A 15,455-nucleotide genomic window follows, 5' to 3' on the forward strand; every position below is an offset into this window, starting at 1 on the left:
TTCACGCAGCACGTGTAAGTGAATCGAAAATGATGCTATAGTCCGGTCGCCGCCAAGCCCGTACGACACGGGGACGGGCCGTCCACAGTGAGTGAGCGAGCGCGACAGCAATACAATTACGCGCGAGTGATAAGGATGGGTAGCATGGTGTAATTGGACGAAATTCTACGTATTCGGCGACGATAAATAGAGAGAGAGAAGGAATAAAACATCAGTGAAATAATAATTAAATAAGTAAATAATATTTTGCTACCTAGGTATATTTTGTGCCAGCACGGTATTATTACTCGTAAATAAATAGGTAGGTGCTATTATTTTCGCGAGTGACGCGCAAACGAATGCAACAAAAAACCTAAACCTAAATCACAGATAATCCTAAATCTTAAACCTGTTAGTGCAAGTCGATTAAAATGTAGGCATATTTTTGAATAAACTACGATACGAGTACAAAAAACTAAAACTAGATTTTGTATTTTTTACGAACAGTTCATTTGATATTTACTTGACTGCTCCAGAAGGAGGGTTATGTTTTTTTTACATAATAATTATTTCTGAATATTTTTATGGAAAAAATAAGTTTCGATATTGTCCTGTTTTATATACCTAATAAAATAAAACAAATTAGAGTTTTAAGATGGTAATTTGAAGCGGGATACGAACCCATGGTGCTGGATATTGAGCGTCGGCTGTGATCATTGTGCTACTTGGACATTATTATACCGTGCCGAAATTTTCAATAGTGTCTCTAATCTGTTTTTTGCTTAGTTACATGTCTTCATAAACAAAGCAGTAAACTTATTGGCTTTAGCGCCATCTTTTGACATAGCACGCCAAATAAATACTCCGCTCAAGTTGCTAGAATAGAAAGCATTAGCGGGTCGCAAACCGCGGGACGGTCAAGTCCGCTGCGGCACACTAGCGCGATCTGTTATCACCACTAAGAAACCAAGCGGGCCCGAGCAGTTTCAAGACTTAGGTCGGCCACATTTCGAGTATGGGATGATGCATCTGTACTAGTATTATATTATCTGTGATAAGACTTAAAATTAATTTCGGTGTAAATGTTAAGCTACTCTATCCACGTTTTGGCACATGACTTGAAAGATTGACAACGTTGGGAATGAAGTTCTGCGGTGCAATTGTGTAAAGCAATCGGATTCATTTGACAGTTCAAAACGTACGATTATTCTGTTAAACGCTTTTTTATACAGATTTTATCGTACGTTTTGAACTGTCAAATGAATACGATTGCTTTACACAATTCCACCTCTGTTTCTTCAGACAATTTAACTCAAGATTAATATGACATGATACCTATAGTTAGTCTGCAAAATATATAGTTGAGTGTACGAAACCCATATTGAATGTCCGTTAGCTATGCTTTAACCCCATTTTACACTTTATACCCCACTCTTAAAAGCTATTTTACATCGTTATACATTTCAATGAGCTCTGTTTAAGGCTTTGAAATGACTCGAACAAAAGCTTCGCAATGAAATGGAGAGAAACTCGATCTTTGGAGACTTCCGTCTTGAATCCGTGGTTTAGTTTAAGTACGTATTTGAATTACTTCAGCGAAACATTATGATTTTGCCTAATATGAATTTGTATTATTACATTATGAGCGTCATTTATTAAATAATCTGTGCTTGTAGGGTCTCCCGATGTTGGGCTACAGCCTCCATCCAGTTTCCAAACTCTCCGGTTTTGGACTTGCTGTTCCAACTTTGATAGTACAGATTTGCCCTGAAGCATGCAGAAACTAAGTCATTGGGATATATGGGATAGGGTTGATATTAAATAAGGTAGGTGCTATTATTATCGCGAGTGACGCGCAAACGAATGCAACAAAAAACCTAAACCTAAATCACAGATAATCCTAAATCTTAAACCTGTAAGTGCAAGTCGATTAAAATGTAGGCATATTTTTGAATAAACTACGATACGAGTACGAAAAACTAAAACTAGATTTTGTATTTTTTACGAACAGTTCATTTGATATTTACTTGACTGCTCCAGAAGGAGGGTTATGTTTTTTTTACATAATAATTATTTCTGAATATTTTTATGGAAAAATAAGTTTTTTATTGATAATTCTACCTTTATTACTGCATGTTTCGATATTGCCCTGTTTTATATACCTAACAAAATAAAACAACTTGGAGTTTTATGATGATAATTTGTAGCGGGATACGAACCCACGGTTGCTGGATATTGAGCGTCGGCTGTGATCATTGTGCTACTTGGACATTATTATACCGTGTCGAAATTTTCAATAGCGTCTCTAATCTGTTTTTTGCTTAGTTACATTCCTTCATAAACAAAGCAGTAAACTTATTGGCTTTAGCGCCATCTTTTGACATAGCACGCCAAATAAATACTCCGCTCAAGTTGCTAGAATAGAAAGCATTAGCGGGTAGCAAACCGCGGGACGGTCAAGTCCGCTGCGGCACACTAGCGCGATCTGTTATCACCACTAGGAAACCAAACGGGCCGGAGCAGTTTCAAGACTTAGGTCGGCCACATTTCGAGTATGGGATGATGCATCTGTACTAGTATTATATTATCTGTGGTCTGGCTGTTTATCAGTATGGACTGGACATGTTGGTTTCGGCCGATATTCTTCACAAATTAGAATCGGGCCCAATTATCGGCCACAAAATGTGTACAATATGGGCCGACTAACACCCGTTTTCACAAACGATGCTTGCTTAAGTGAAGCAGGAAATCGAACGCACAGGGTTAAATAGAGCTCTGTGATTGACTCGTGTGTCGTCCTGTGCGTCCACGCGCACTGTGAGACATCATAGTAATGTTTGTGAATACGGGCGTAATAAGTCTATAGGGGGATAATCTTATGGGTCGAATTCAATAATAAAAAAGTCTAAACAGCCGACAGCACACATTGTGACGATTTATGATAAGTAACTAAGTAAACTTATTATAATGTGGATATTTGGCTTTGTGAGAACTGTGCGAGACTGTTTAATTTGGCAATTAAGATAAATAATGGGAACACCGCTAGAATTTACATTCCATGAACCCAGTTGCATTTACCCTGGACTTAAATTACTCAGTTTGATATAGTCTTGTCAGACTGACCAGCACTTTATCAATGTTTGTGTAATCGCAAAAAATATGACATAAATAACTCAATTGCGAGTCACGTTTGCGAGCATTAACATACAAATTGTTTTGACCGACGAATACCTATCACTTGCATTGCGATATCACAATATGATAACACGTATGTACAGCAGCACATCGGACTATACATTTTTGTTGGAAAATGGCACCTATTATAACTATAGATAGTGCCATTCACGAAGACGTGCCCCACCATTCTTCCGCTAATGTTAGAGTGTTATCGGTACACGCTAATTATCCATGAGTACACACGCACACTACAATAATGACGCTCGGATTGCTCGGATCAAACTCCCCGCACCCCGCGCATCCCTCGACCAACATTTGGTGGGGCGCGTCTTCGTGGATGAAACAATCTATAGTGGCCTGCATCCAGCGCCTTCCATGCAAATCCGTCTGTACATACAAATAATTAACTATTGAATTGTCTATACAACGAGACGGATTCAGGAGTGATAGGTGCAATTTTGCAAGAAGAATGTATAGTCTAACTTGTATTGACTGTACAAGCTTAACACTGTAGCATCTTATAGCCATTGCAATAAGTGCCATTTTGCTATAAGAATGTCTAACGTATTGACTGTAAGTTTCACAAGAAATACCAGAGTTCGCCACTGATACGTAACGCGTATTGTCTGCAGTATTGTATAACAGTCACTAAAATGTTTCAGATGGCTCGTAAAGCGATTGGTTTAATGCCTACCTGTCATTGGAACTCAGAGACGTTATTAACCTGATTTCTTGAACGCGCCCAAAAGCGCTCGATTGTCAGACAAAATTTGAAGTCATCAAACTCTTGTTAAGCCAAGAGCAGACAGAATAGACAAAAAAGTAACTCTGCAACATTTTTCATGGAATCATGCTGTCATTAATGTAAGTAAGCAGTTGATAGAGCAAGTTATACTTGTGACGTGTACAAGTGCCCTGGACCTAAGTAGTGAACAAATTTTAGATTTAAAAAAATTACATTTTGTATTAAATACCCAGTTATACAACTCTTCTTACAATGCAAAAAGACAATTTTATCTTTCCACGAGTAAATTCTACGAAGTTAAAGAGCAAGACTAGTTTATCGTTTAACTACGTTAATTAATGGCCATTTTACCAGATAACTCAATTCAATACAAGGTGTATAAATGTGTACAAAGTGTACAATAGTTGGTGAGATAGACTCGGGTTGTTATCCTAGCTAGACCTTGAAGAGAGCATTCATTTTAAACAAGTTTAATAAATATGGATTATAGTTATCTAGTTGGTTCAATACGCAGCATTATGACAAATTTTAATGATTAACTGCGACTTTCTTTTTCATTCAACAGACAATCATTTTGTAATTACTTAGGAACAACCTAAAAAAAATAATGGACGGTAATAATTAATATTTCCGCCATTATTATTCACCTAGATGGAAGGGTTAAGGGCCGATGTTACGCAAAACTGAATAAACCCACACACTAATACGTTGCACCATCAAACTTTAACCGTAACTATAACGATAACCGGTGTTTTTATATGGAGTTTGACCGGTTTTTGACGTTTGTCACAGTTTAAGTAAGGTCAACAGTTCTATCAACACAGCCTAACAGTCGCGGATTGGTTCTCTTTTACGTAGGTTCATTTATAAAAAACTACTAAAGTAAATGCAGAATTTTCTAATGTCTTTTATAATATAATCTCAACGATTTCTAGTACATTAAAAAAAAATAGCACTACCAAAAAACTTGATAACTTTGATAGGCATTTCAACAATCGTCATTTCTGCGCACATATACTTTGCGCCACGCCACAACCCACGTGACCGCTGACTCACTGCCGCGCCGGCTTCATTCACCGATAACTCCGTCAGCTGTCTTTGCTGGCTGTATTATCTACAATACACACGCAGCGACCAATTTAAAACACACTTTTAGCCTGCAGTCTGTGTTCTGTGGCAATGGTATTGAGGGAGTTTTTGTGCGCTGCGTGTACATTTAATTTTGTACTTTGAAACTTCGTGCGGAGAACACATAGTATGATGACACAGCAAACTCAGCAATGTGACTTGTTATGTACGGAAGACAACTAATCAAGCTTATTTAGGATAGAAGTGCTGGTTTTGGTAATTTTTACACCGTTTTTGGCCATTCTAAATTTTAACTAAAAGCATTGTGAAATCATTTTTATAATTTACCTTTATTTAACTTTAGTTTTAAATATTAAAAATTCATTTTACATTTGACAGTCTTTTTGATACCTATTACCTACAAATTTCAAAAAGGCATAGGTGGCCACAAACGGGGTTTCTGTCCTAATAAATAATCCTACTAATATTATAAATGCGAAAGTTTGGATGTCAGGATGTTTGTTACTCTTTCACGCAAAAACTACTGATCGGATTGTGATGAAAATTTGCAGTATTATTGTTTATAACCCAGAATAACATAATAGGCTATAATTTATGACGATCTGTGACAAACGAAATTTCACGCGGGTGAAGCCGCGGGCAAAAGCTAGTTTAGAATAAAAGTGTATGGTCTAACGTGCTATCGACTGTACACTGTCCTTTTGGCCTTAATATTTAATACGTATCTAGGCCGTCAATCGATGGATCATTTAGGTCACTAGGATATTGTGCTTTCTGGGTTCATTTAGATTGACACAGAATAAAAATACAGGGCAATTTATGTACGAATTGATAAATCGATTGCTGCAAAAATATGCCTTCAAGACCTGTGGCTCAATCAAATAAATAAAAAAGTTTTGGGCTGACACTGTGTAGGTTTGTTGTCGCCGCGACAAGAAGAATAGAAGAAGAATCAAATATCTACATCATATACACAATGGCACGCACATAATGTGTGTGAGGGAGGCGACATAGCCGAACGGTGAAGGTGTAGGAGTGGGAGAGGAACTCCGAGATCCTAGGAATACTGGTTCGAAGTCCGCCGCTGGACTTTTGTCTATTGTGGCGAATCTACTCGTAATACAAGCATAATTAATTAGCTTAGTACGAGGGGTTAACGGTTGTATTGCACAAATTGCTAAAAAAATTTTTAAAACAAAAATAGATAAACTAAAATCGACCTTAGTGCAAAAGAACTCAACCGTTTATTCTCAATTATCTCTCTTCTGATAGTATCTCTGACTCAGTAAGGTAATATCATTAACGCGGCTTAAGGTAGCATTCGGATCAACGCGACCGCGACGCGCGACCGCGACCGGCGACCGCGACCGGCGACCGCGACCGGCGACCGCGACCCACTGCTTTATATGAATTAAGGCTTACCGTCTCCAATGATAGTAACTGTAAGTTCTTACACTAATTGCCCTGGTACAAAAGCCTTCGATAGGGTTGCTAGATGGTCAGGATTTGGAGGGATTCTCCCGACTTTTTGACTCCCGACAAAGTACAATATCATCCAACATACAACTTCATTTTAGGGCCTCCCGTTGTACTTAGCGCCTAGTGTGACAATAAATTTGAATATTTTTATTGTTTCTCCAAGTTCCCGACCATATTATAACAACATGAAAAAAATTAACTGGCAGGAATCGAACCTACGGCCTTTCGCTTGCCGAGCGACTGCTCTTCCAACTGAGCTACTTATGACACCGGATGAACCAGTCGAACCGCTGTACGCCGCGTTTTAGTTTGAATAGCAACTCTAAATGCTAAGAAATTTTAATTTTCCGACCAAAGTCCCAAAAAAAAGTATTTTTCTTTTGAAAATCGGGTTATTCGATCTAGCAACCCTAATCCTAGCTTGGAGGTTTTAATTCAATTAACTTTGACATTGGGACTATCCTTACGGATTTAGTAATTCTATGAGGTTCGTTTGCTAAGTGGTGGCTGCTAGTTTGTAAGATTTTGTCTAATTGAACCAATTTTAATTAATTTTGGTATAGAGATAGTTTGAAAATGAAAATAGAAACAGGCTAAAAATATTGAAAACAAAAATAATAGGGGGGTCAAATAGGTTTGAAAGATAAAAGTGGACCTGAAAGTAATGTTAAAATAGCCAAATAATAATTTTACCAAGATCATGAAACATTGACAGTCTCAAATTCTTCATAGAAAAAGTATTCAGAAGATATTTTGGTTCTTAATTATCTTTAAACCATAAAACGGAGATGTACGAAGATTTCTTATCCGGTCCGCTTATTCCGGTCAGTGCACCATATTTTTACACCCCTTTTCGGCTCTGTTCAACCGTTTTTAAAAAGCCGAGCGGAAGCGTAACGAAGCGTGTAAATACCAAAATTTTATTGGTTCTATGTTGAAAGAACTCGAACAAAGAGGAGCTTCCCTCCTCTCGCCTCGTCTCGGCCTTGGTGGAAAACAGGCCTTACGCCTTATTTACTACGTTATTATGAAGTAATTTCTTGAGTACTAATCCATTATTAACGCTTATCTCATTAGTACCAGGGCTATAGCGCACAAGAATAGAAAATGAGACCGTTATGAAATCGACGGCTAACTGGCCAAGTGGTTTATTTCACTAGCTAAAGTTGCGGATACGAATCCCGTTCGTTCGTTTCAGCCAAATGACGTCCACTGCTGGACAAAGGCCTCCTCCAAGGTTTTCCACAATGCACGGACCTGCGCTGCCCGCATCTAGGCTCTTCCCGCGACCTTTACCAGATCGTCGGTCCACCTAGTAGGAGGTCTGCTCATGCACGAATACACCGAATATGCCCACATACGAATCACACTGGGGACAAATGTTGTGACGAGCATGGACACATAATTTAAATGTACTAATACCTGAAGTCATTCACGAATAAAATAAATATTAAGTATGTTATTGAGGTTAAAATGTTGGATGTGTTAAATAAAACAGAGCCATTTAATCCACGTAAGCACCTTCACAATAATAATTAAAAATAAATGGAGTATTTCAATGTGTATAATGTAATATGGAACCTAACTTTAATCTGAATGTTATCATAAAACCAGCTTAGATTAAAAACTTGTCAAACATCAGACTATAAAAGAATGAAGATGACCGATAAGCACGATCGATGATAGTTTTAGCACACGTCAGTTTGAAAATGTGGAGTAATTAATCAACATCAAATGTTAATGAACAAACGACCTAGAGCCGATGAAACTGGTTCTCAAAATATCAGTGACACTAACTTCTTCTTCTTGTCGTGTCGACGACAAACCTATACAGTGTCAGCCCAAAACCCCGCTACAAGGGCGGCGTTGTCAGTAGCATTATTCAAATCTTCCTGCGTGCAGTTGTTTGGGCACGCAGGGCACGACAACATGTACTCCATCGACTGGGATACAAAACCGCACTTACACTCCAAGTGTGACTGAAGTGGGGCTTAAGAAGACTAACGTGGTAAAATTTTTCATGATTTTTATTACTATAATCTAATGTGATGAAAAAGAATATTATTATGCAGGTACTGAAACTGAAGAGGCCGTGGTATTTCGAAGTGAACTGGAATTTTTCTGAAGATAAAAAATAATAGTAATAGCCGAATATAATAGTAAAAAACAAGCAAGCATGACTTTTTAAATCTTTGTAAACCGTTTGATACCAAACGATTTTATCGGTTACGCTTCCAGTGTCATTTTCTGCATGCGTACAAAATAGTATTTCGTAATGTGTTTTATTAAAATCCTGCCTTTTTCTTCATAGAGTGGTGTTACCTGCGCAAATGTTGAGAACCTCTGGTCTAGTCTAGACTGTCTACGAATAGGTGATTCGACGGTCACCGTAGGCGTAATGTCGTTAGGGCATATTTTGCCTCCACTAATGACTGATGTTTTACAATATTAGTTTCATTAACTTAATATTCTGTTGTAATAAACATCATCAAAAGGTCTTTATGACGTCATCGACAGTCTTGTGGTGGCTTCACGATGATAGTCCGAGATATCTCCAACAAAAACACAAATTAAAAACAGATAATTAATTCTTCGATCTACCTATGACATTGAAATTGTACGAAAACATTTCTCGAGAAAAAATCCAAACACTTTTCCTTTAGAATTAGAATAAGTAACATCCCACACGATGTTTCTCCATCGAAGTTGAATCAATAAGTGGCTGCCTATTTTATTCATAAGTTTTTTTCTTCGATAAAACTCAGGCGGAGATCCGTTTACTGAGACTAACATAAATTGAGATCGATCAGTGTGAGACATAAAACCATCAGTCTCTTTCACTCACACTGGAATGTGAGCTGGTGTGAGATAGACAGATTGAGCGGACTTAAACTGCCTTGTCTAGCATAAAAAAAAAAAAAAAAAAAGCTATTTGAATAACAGAATAAATAAGTAAAACGATTGTACATAAAATATAACAAAATTAATATAATTTTCCTAAACTTAGTCACTTTATTTACTTTTTTGAATTGATACTTGAGATTGAATCGATTTGGATTCCGCTACCAGACTTATTTTAGCATTTTTTGTTTACTTTCAGATTATATTACGCGCGCTTGAAAACCAATTGTGTAGTTAATTTATTATTTTTAAGGGAAAACTAGAACCTACGACGGATCTACGACATCAAGAAGCTGGTAAACTGGATGAAATAAGCCTCCTTCTGGCGCAGTAGGGTAAAACGCATATCGTTGTTTGTTAGGCAGCGGCTATGGTATTTTAGAGGGTTCGGCGGCTCAGGGTCGGTTCCTGACAGGACACGTTACCGTTAAAAACATGATTTCGTGTATCACAGCACACCCCTTTATAAGTCTGACACCATAGTAATGCCCTCTACATCATACAGTCATGTCACTAAAAATAAACCATTCGCAAATCGCAATAGCTAAGATCAAAAGACCAAAAAGTGTCATACGATTTTAAAAGTCATCGATGTACACAAAAGAGCTATCCCGTACAAGTTAAAGTACCAATACCCCTCTTATTTTGCGCCTGTCTCGCTCCCTATAATTGCCCCGGTCTCTCTCGCCACCCCTCTGAGCACACCGAAATATAATTTCATGTTTCACCCTATATTATTTTAAATTTTCGCCCCGTCATCTGTTTTTGCAACAATGTTGGCTGGCCTTTGATCTGGTTAATAAGGAAATATTGGTTGTGCATGCATTAAGGTTCACAAAGGTTGGTTGATATGATTGAGTGTTTTGTTAGAGAATAGGAGCCCCCTGCTTTCTATTAACTATGCAGTTTATACGGGAAATTAGCCTTTCTTGCCACGGTTTTATTGATCAAAATTAGTTAATATTACAGACTTGAGGAAGGAGAGTGAGACATCGTCAATATTACGGGACTATTCCCACCTCTCGTTCCCACCACTGCAACTCCTGTGTAGCCAGGATCTACAGCTGGACCGCCAATAACCCAACCAGTGAAGGCTAAGTTTGTCCCGGGGGAAAGTCAAACTGTTATTGCTCATTAATGTGCGTACTTCTATCAACACATGTTCATATTAATTAAAAGCCCAACCAAACTAACAGCCCAAAAGTCTGCGGTCTGTGTAACAACACTATTTAATAAACAAAAATTGCTTAGACCTGTAAAGTTGTAAGTTTTTCGACAGATTATGTTCTCAATAGGCTATTATGGATTTCATAAATGATACCGAGCCTAAGTGGACGTATGAATGGATACAAGATAACACAACAACAAGTTATTAGTTCTGAGAAATACCAAACAAACACGTGTGACTCAGTAATATTGTAATATTTGCGCGCAGTTCAGTTCCACTCGTCATGTCTGTGAACAGGCGCTGCTTTCGAGTTCTGTAGGCCTAAGATGCGCGCCGTGACAATTTTTATCGACGTCAAAATGTATGGGCAAAATCGATAAAATGGCGTGATAATAACCGCTTATCGCGGCGCGCATCTTAGGCCTACTGGTCAATCCAAGCTATACAAATTTATATACAGTCATTACTATTAGTATTTTGTAGTATCTTATCTGTAAGTCTAGATATCAGCACGTCACTACTATACTACGCAATTTTGTATAAGTACCCATTTATGTACCCTCTGTAACATGTCACTATTTTACCTAGCTAGGTAGCCGTCCGTATTCACAAACGATGCTTGCTTAAGTGAAGCAGCAAATCAAACGTACAGCGTTGAATAGAGCTCTGTGATTGGTTCGTGTGTCACCTTGTGCGTCCACGCGCACTGTGGGACCTCATAGTAATGTTTGTGAATACGGACGAGAGCCTCACAGATAAGATTTTGTATTTGTAGACATTTTCACTAATACCACAAAAAATAAAGTTTTAAATAAATTAAACGACTAAAACCAATCCATTTTATGTGCAATATTTGGAATTCTGCTTGCGTTTTTCAAGTGCACGCGCGTGACGAAAATAAACTGCAATCTGACGGGCGCGGGTTTGGCATCATAAAGTAAGCTTAATAACAAATTAGATAAAGTAGACTCTCTTCCAAAAGATTGAAAGATTATTTTCATTGAAAGTAAGACATTTTTGAACACTTTATATGTCACTTTAACTTGTCTATTTTTTTTTTAGAATTCTCTCTCCTTTATGAAATAGTTGCCGAAGAAAATGGGAAGTAGACCATACCAAAACTTCATTGGAGCAATGAAAACATGAATTCATTCAAGTATGTAACTATAAACTTGTGTAGAACTCAAAGAACTGACGATTTAGTTTAGGGTGCGGGGGCAGCACAGGACTGGTAGTGTCGCAACCCTTAGGGGGAATCCTTTGCCCAGCATTGGACGTCCTTTGGATGACACGGATTAGTCGCTTATAAAACAATAATAAGAGTTTGAGAACATTTCGTCAACTATAAGAATAATTTTGGTTTATTTGTGTACCCACCCAATTATTTTCCAAAAGCCTTAAATACGAAGTAAACCCACTGCATCTCTTTCTACTGCACATACTGATTAACGCGTATCGTACGCGACACGACCAATCAATGACCATTATCATACCTACGGGTTTGACGACAAAGTACTGCTGGCAAGATCAAGTATTTCTTGCGGTCAGTACCCTGATACCCTTGCGAGTACCCCAAGTGGTACTGTGAGACTTATTCGAGAGCTTATTATGATACTACCAGATTGTTTTGGTTTGTTCAACGCAATATGTATTTTACTGTGAATAAAAAAATTGAATTTGTATTCAAGGATTCAAGGACTTAATATAATATTAATGTGGGCTCTATGGCCACCAGAACTTGGTTAAGGGTTAAGCAACATTCGCAATAAATACTACATTATAACGCTCGTGTTCACAAACATTACTAGGAGGTCTCACAGTGCGCGTTGACGCACAGGGGACACACGAACCAATCACAGAGCTTTATTCAACGCTGTGCGTTCGATTTGCTGCTCCACTTTAGCAAGCATCGTTTGTGAATACGGGCGTAAGAGTACTATTAAAACCACTCACTAATAACTAAGTAACTTTACATTGACCTAAATGTCAGAATAAGGAAAGGCAAAACTTTCCAGCAATATTTTCCGCGCACAGTTCTGCGAAACGAAAAAAGGGACGCAAAATGGAAGTCCCCAAAACGTAATTACGCCTAGGCAAAATACGCTCTGGAACGTTAACAGGATAGTATCGGATAGGATTCTGTGCCCGGAGTAATTAATGTTACGTTAGCTTCCAACGATTGAGGGCAGGTTTTTTTATTCAGAAATAGTTTTACCTGCTGGAAACTACGTACCTACGGCACGGCATCAAATCACATCGTGGCTATCATGCTAAAGGCAGTCGTATATCTACTATTAATATTAAAAAGCGGAAGAGTTTGTTTCTTTGCTCAAACGTGCTAATCTCAGGATTTCAGGAACTTCTGGTCCGATTTGTAAATTTCTATTTTTGTTGGATAGCCATATTATCGAGGAAGCCTTTAGGCTAATACAGCATCACCCTACAGCCCATAGGGGCGGAGCAGTAAATAAAAATGTTGCAAAAACGGGAAATATTATTCAATATTATTCAAACTATTTTCACGCGTACGAAATCGCGGGAACAGTCTAGTTTAAAATAAGTGTAATAAAAGGTGCTTTGTTGCAACAAACATGTTTAGTCTGTGGACTGTACAAAAGCTACAAAATGTCATTCAATCGCAACTTCTAATATCCACAGTACAGCGGCAGCATCAAAGGTAAAATGTCCAAAGTCAATTTCAGATTTTTTACCACAATATTTCACAGGTAGAAGTTAAAAGTTTCATCTAACGCCCACTACAAACGATGGGTTATGTACAGTCGATACATTTAACGTTTTTGTTGCAAAATGACACTTGTTACAATGATATAAGATGCCAGTGTTTTAGCTAGATGTATGTACTCAAGCGAGCCGAAAGAGCGGAGTTTATTACATTATGACCTTCGGTAAATTGACTTATTCTATCAAGTTTTTATGCTCGAAATATTGTGTAAGTTTATAACTTTAGGGTGCCTAACCATCCTGTCATCATAGGACATTTAAGATAAAGAGGATATTTAAAAGTATTAAAAGTTATAAAGCACTTCAGGTTTAGGATAGAGAAAGATAACGATTAAATAAATTAAGTTTTTGTGGGTTTGATCTGGTGTGCTCGTTTGAACATAGTCAGTCACCTATGTTTGTAAGGGTATTATTTATTTATTCATATTATTATAAATTGATCAAGCCACATTTAAAAGGGTATAAGAAATAATTCATTAATTCAGTCCTAATGAACGACGAACGTTAGCCGAAGGAACATCGCTCGTAGTATCAATCAAGTCAGCAATAACCTTAGTTTATTTGGCAGTACTTTTGCATATTTAACAAGATGATTTAGGGAACTGAGACTGCATTATTTATAAATAAATTGCGTAGCAACCCCGAACAGATTTTTCCTGGAAATCCTCGGTTGGCAAATGACATGCAAATAATTTATCCTCGTTTTATGCAAAAGAGGAAAAAATAGGATTAGTAGATGTTTTTGTTATGTTAATCTAGTATCCTTGGATAAATTAAATCGAAGTATAGGTTTGTGACGTTAAAATACGAGGTTTTTAGTGAATGCGATGCTTATTAATAAGAAAAGTTTATTTAAATAAATGTATTTTTGTCTTTTTCGACTAATACAAACGATGAGTGAAAGATAGCTTATGATAGCAGTAACTTTAATTTATGGGTTCGGTGTTAAAATATTTTAAACCCTTGATCAAATCTGTGACAAACAAAATTACGATGAGAGCGAGCAAAGCACCTGAAGCTAGTTCTGGACTGGATACAATAGCCAGAACATCAGACAACAAACACATTTTTGTGGCAAAATAACATTTAATCTTCTTTAATATAAAAATGAATCGCAAAATGTGTTGGTAAAAGCGCATAACTCAACAACACCTGGATCAATTTTACCAACTCATTTTTAAAAGTTTTTTTTTAAGTCCAAGGATGATTTTTAGTTTTTACGGTGAGATTTGCAAAATTCAACTCCTAAGGGGGTAATACGGGATCCATGCGTACGAAGTCGCGGGCGGCCGCTAGTGACAAAATAAATACAATAGACGCTACATTAGACTTTGAAGGAGTGTGTCATCATTTGTACAATAATGTAAAAGGTATTCTATACTTAGCCGATAACATACATTCATTCGACGTGGAACTAACAAAAATAAAACAATTGTTGACCAATGAAGTGACCACTCAAGCCATTATTTCAAATGTATCTTTCTTTCTTTCTTTCTTTCAATGACATACTATAAAACAGGGTTCGAAAATATCCGATATTTATTATAAATATCAAAATATCGGATATTTATGATATATATGGGTCATTCCATCGTTTCGGGTGTTACGTTCGTACACACATATTCAACAATTTCATGTATTTTGAAATAGAATTTTGATAACGTTAGTGCCTTAATCTGTCCGTTTTTAGTTGTTTTATCTAAATAATAAAGTTTGTACAGCTTAGAATGTAGGATAACGAAAATATGAGTCGAAAAGTGTGCGTTTCGGGCGTTACGAGATTTTGCCTCTATGTTCTGACTGTTGCTGCATTTACTCGAAATTTAGCGAATTTTCTTAAGGAATCATACCTAAAACTTACAGGACTTCTAAAGTATGAAATTTACAAACCATGTAACATACAATCACTGTCACATAAAACGTTTTACTATTTTTTTATAAATTTTTTCTTTGTTTCGGGTGTTACAATGGTTTTGTTTCGGGTGTTACGAGTACGAAAATTCAACGTGTTTTATCGATAAAATCGGTGTTTTATTAGTTTCTAGGTACTTCGAAATAAGGAGTACAACAAATAAACACAAATAGAGCGAATTCTGGTTTGAAATTACGAAGCAGCTTTTTTTAAAAAATATACAAAGTTCAAGTTTAATATTTCCTCAGAATATAGCTTTTTCT

General features: G+C 37.1%; 1 long non-coding RNA gene across 1 annotated transcript; it reads left to right on the forward strand.

The window, feature by feature from the left end:
• Positions 1-256: 256 nt before the first annotated feature.
• Positions 257-2,514, forward strand: LOC114359317 (uncharacterized). Its single transcript, XR_003656423.1, has 2 exons — positions 257-301; positions 1,806-2,514. It is a non-coding gene; the product is annotated as an uncharacterized LOC114359317 (long non-coding RNA).
• The last annotated feature ends 12,941 nt before the right edge of the window (positions 2,515-15,455 follow it).

The sequence above is a fragment of the Ostrinia furnacalis genome, unplaced genomic scaffold (genome assembly GCF_004193835.3).
Source record: "Ostrinia furnacalis isolate ACB-3 unplaced genomic scaffold, ASM419383v2 OfSCF4314, whole genome shotgun sequence".
NCBI classification, from domain to species: Eukaryota; Metazoa; Arthropoda; class Insecta; order Lepidoptera; family Crambidae; genus Ostrinia; species Ostrinia furnacalis.